The sequence below is a fragment of the Orycteropus afer genome, unplaced genomic scaffold (assembly GCF_000298275.1).
Source record: "Orycteropus afer afer isolate SDZICR_OR568_19922 unplaced genomic scaffold, OryAfe1.0 scaffold00622, whole genome shotgun sequence".
Classification (NCBI taxonomy): domain Eukaryota; kingdom Metazoa; phylum Chordata; class Mammalia; order Tubulidentata; family Orycteropodidae; genus Orycteropus; species Orycteropus afer.
Window position 1 is genome coordinate 1,437,976 of NW_006922209.1, and position 4,929 is coordinate 1,442,904.

Here is a 4,929-nt window from a genome sequence, read left to right on the forward strand (position 1 = left end):
TTGTTAGTTTTCTAACCTTCAGTAAAATGAATAATCTCAAATATAAAATTTCAGAGTGGAGGCAGGGGATGGTGATTGAGTTTTAGTTTCAGTTTCGTAAGTACGTGACCTTAAGTTCTGTTACGTTCTGTTTTTTAATTCTACCTGTATAATGGAGAGTATCCAGAATTAAATGAGATAATGCCTGTAAACCCTGACATACTGTCAAAGTTAATATTTAAAAGCATAAGAAAAATAATCATTTACTGAGTTTTAGAGGATTTCCTGCATGTCTGTGTTTCCCAACTTTCTCCACCTTAAGGACCTTTTTAATTTTCACCTTTAAGGATTTTGTTGTTGAAACAATAATAATTCATTTGATTTCCATTTGAATATACAGCTTTGGTTCTTAATTTCTGAGCAGGAAGAGACTAACTGAATCATTACATAATGATAGGACAATATACTCCTTACAATTCAATTGTTGTTGTTAGGGGCCATCGAGTTGGCTCTGACTCATAGTGACAAGGTACAACAGAACAAAACACTGCAGGGTCCTGTGCCATTCTCACAATCCTTGCTATACCTGAGCCCATTGTTGAAGCCACTGTGTCAATCCATCTCATTGAGGGTCTTCCCCCTCTTTGCTGACCCTCTACTTTACCAAGCATGATATTCTTCTGACAACAAGACCAAAGTAGTGAGGCTAAGTCTGGCCATTCTTGCTTCCAAGGAGCATTCTTGATGTACTTCTTTCAGGACAGGTTTGTTTATTCTTCTGGCAGTCCATGGTAATTCCAGTATTCTTCACCAACACCACAATTCAAAGTCATCAACTCTTCTTTGGTCTTCCTTATTCATTGTTCAACTTTCACATGCATATGAGGCAATTGAAAATACAACTCAGTTAGATCTTTTCAGCTCATCAAATTGTTCTCTGTTGTTAACTTTGGAAACCTTGGTGGTCTGGAAACACAGGCTGAGAAAGACACACCCCAATCAAATACACCCAATTATATAGACAGTGTAGATCTAACTGTCCCTTTGAATCTTCCTTTACTTATATTATTCTTCACTCAGGAACATTTCCAGGTTTTATTGCTTGATTTTATACTCAGCACAATGTAGAAAATCAACCATATTCTTATTAAATCAAGATTGCAAGAGATTTTGATTAGCTAGATCTACATAGTAAAATCTTCTACCACTATTTACATCAGTCACTTTTTTATTGTACAAATTATCTGGCAATGATGAGCTACACAGAGAAATTAATCAAAGAGAGTGAGAGCATTCAGGAGATATATATATATATATATATATATATATATATAAATTCTCTAGCTTACCAAATTTTAACCAGAAAACAATCACTTTTGTGGCCTGAATTGTTCATTGTTCATAACTTCATCTTTTCATCCATGGGACTGAATAAGTCTTGCCTATGAGAACCATGGCTTATGATCAATATGCTGCCGTTTGTAATCTACCGCACTATTCCTTGATCATGTCACCTACTGTCTGTGTTCAGATGGTGCCGGGAGCCTATATAGTTGGACTTTCTGCTTCTTTATCCCGTTTGTGTGCCTTGTTTCCTTCAGCTCCACTTTGGGCCTAATGTCATCAGCCACTTCTGTGAAATGCCCCAACTGTTAATCTTGTCCTGCTCTGACATGTTTTTCATACGAGTCATGGCTGCTTTATTACAATGTCCTTTGGAGTACAAATATTCTAGTCATCTGATATCCTATGGCCATATTATCATCTCCATCATGAAGATCACTTCAGCTAAAGACAGGCTCAACCCTTTCAATACCTGTGCTTCTCACCTGACAACTGTGTTGTTTGATGCTGTCGAGTCAGTTTGGACTCATAGCAACCCCATGTACAATAGAACAAAACACTGCCTGATCCTGCACCATCCTCACATTTGTTTCTATGTTTATTCCCATTGTTGCAGCTGCTGTATCAATACATCTCATTGAGCGTCTTCCTCTTTTTCGCTGACCATCTCCTTTGCCAAGCATAATGTCTCTCTCCAGGGCCTAGTCCCTCCTGATAACATGTCCAAAGTATGAAAGGTGAAGTCTCACCATCCTTGCTTCCAAGGTGCACTCTGGCTGTACTTCCTCCAAGACTGATTTGTTTGTTCTTCTGGCAGTCCATGGTGCATATATGCACAGGTATTTGTGAAACAGCAACTGTATAACTTATTTATTGTTGTCTATTTCAGTTCTATCTCTAGGGTTTCCTCTAACATTGACAGATTTGCAACAGTCTTCTATATTGTGGTGATTCTCATGCTGTATCACCTGATTTATAGCTTGAGGAGCAAGGAAATCAAAGATGCCTTGAAGAGATTGCAAAAGTAGAGGTCACAGATTCTGAGATTTTTGACAGATTTGGCCTTTCAGAAACATCTTAACCCACTATAAAAAACAACCAAACACACTGCCATTGAGTCAATTCTAACTCATAGTGACCCCCACTGGGTTTCCAAGGCTATATATCTTTGCAGAAATAGATAGCTTCATCTTCCTCCCATGGAATGGCTGGTGGGTTCGAACTACGGACCTTCTGGTTAGCAGCCAAATGCCTTACCCGCTTTATCACCAAATCTCCTTAAGTTAATATATGGTGAATATAAATATGTTTCCATATTTGAAAATAGAACTTTAAAAAATGAATCAAGAATCAGGTAACAAGAAAATTTCAATACATTTCTGATTGCAGAAGTCATATAGATCATCTTATATGATCTCAAGGCCATAAAATTTAATTAAGTAATAAAAAGTAAAACAAACAAACAAAATCCAGTCACTTTATGTGATAGATTCAATTGTTAGCTCTAATTCTTCAAGCATCCCTGTATCAACATTCTTGCTACAGCCTCCTCATGGGTGGGGTATACCTCCTCGTGTCTTGACCTTGGGCTATGCTTGTGACTTGCTTTGGTTAATGGAATGTTATCAGAAATGATACCAGGACAGTCCTGACCCTAAGCCTTAAGAGGTCTTGAGTGGCTTCCCTTCCCTACTTGTGCTCCTGCCATTGCCATGGGAAGATGTTCTGGATGGCTGTTGAATAGTGAAGGAGAAGGAGAGACATAAGAGACAGAGCTAACCAACCAAGCCCAGCCTAGATCACTAACCCCCCAGTCAAACCCCAGCCAAGTTCACAGGACTCATGCATCTGATCCTAGTGTAGAGCAGCTGAATCTCAGCCACTCTCCTGCCGACCGGACGATACATGAATGATAGTAAGTGACTGTTACCTTAAGCACGGAGCTGTAGGGTCCTTGCAGCAGTAGTTAAGCAATTTGAAATAAAAAACCTGAAATGTGATCTGAAACCAAACTGCCTGGTTGCAAATCCAGGCTCTGCCATTTGTTAGCTGTGTGACTGTGGGAAAACCACTTAACCTTTTTGTGCCTCACTTTCCACATCTGTTAAATGCAGATAGTAACATATCTACCTTGTTGGATAGTTTGGGATGATTAAACGAATTAAAAGAACTCAGAGTAGTGCCCACGGTCCATAATAAGTGCTTATTCTGAGTTGTGGTTGAGTTGGTTCCAACTCAAGATGGCCCCATGTCTTACAGAGTAGAACTTCATAGGGTTTTCTTGGCTGTAATCTTAATAGAAGCAAATCTCTAAGCTTTTCTTCTGTGGTGCTTCTGGATGAGCTTGAATCACCAATCTTTAGGTTAGCAGTTAAGCATAACTAATAGTTAAGCATAACTGTTCATGCTACCTAGGGACCATATATGTATTAGGTATTACTATATACTGGCTGTTTATCATGTTCAAGGTATTTAGATGCTTAAATTGAGCTAAATTCTGATATTGTACCAATTTCATAAATGAGGAAACTGAGGTCAGAGGAGTTAAATGACTCTCCCAAAGTCATACAACTAGTAAGTGAAAGGGTTAGGATTAAAATTTAGGATTGCAGATATCAAAACCTCCCTTTAAATTATTTGCCTAATATACAACGTGCCAAATCATTCTTGATATGCAAGGAAAATATGAATAAAATATCACAATATTTAGGAGAATCAATTGATGTTAAAGTCAGAGGGAACTGTTTTTGAAAAGAAAGAAAATAAAGCAAGAAAGTTCTCAATTTAAGGAATTTCAAGATAAATGTCAATATGGACATTAAGTAAAATAATAATTAGCAGAAATATATTGGTAAATGGTTAACACATTTGGCTGTTAACAAAAGGTTAAATATTTGAGTCCAGTAGCATAGTGCCTAAGGCACTTGACTGCTAACCAGAAGGCTGGCGGTTCAAACCCACCAGCCACTCCTCAGAAGGAAGGTAGGCAATCTACTTCCGTAGTGATACTGCCTCGGAAACCCAAGGAGGGGTCGCTATGAGTCGGGTCTGACTCAACGGCACATAGCAACAACAACAGAGGCACCTTGGCAGAAAGACCTGGTGATCCGCATCTGAAAGATGAGCCATTGAAAACCCTGCGTGCACAGTCCTTCTCTGACACAGATGGGGTCACCATGAGGCAGAGTCGACTCTATGGCAACTGGCAGTGAAGCTGATTTATTCAGAATCTATCAGAGCTGGCAAGATTATTAAATTTGACAGATCTTCTGAAGAAGGATAAAATAGGCTTATGACGTATTTTCCATGAAAATAAGGAAAATCCAAATTTTGAGAAAAGACCAAGTATGAAAAAGATTTTAAATTTTAATAGAATGCATGCATGATGGAAAGATAATACTTAATTCAAATATAGAAGAAACAGATGATAATTTTCTGGAAAGTTATCTTTTACCAACATTGACTCAACAACTACAACAGAAAATGGACCAACCAATAATCAGAAGATAAAAAAGGAAGTTATCAAATAACTTTCCGCAAATAGTCTATTGGGCTCAGTGGCTTTGTTGGTATGATAATTCATGCCAATATTAAGGGAATAATTTC

At 38.1% G+C, this 4,929-nt stretch overlaps 1 pseudogene; it reads left to right on the plus strand.

Annotated features, from left to right (window-relative positions):
• LOC103210553 overlaps positions 1–2,351 on the plus strand; it is a 17,029-nt pseudogene extending 14,678 nt beyond the window's left edge.
• The last annotated feature ends 2,578 nt before the right edge of the window (positions 2,352–4,929 follow it).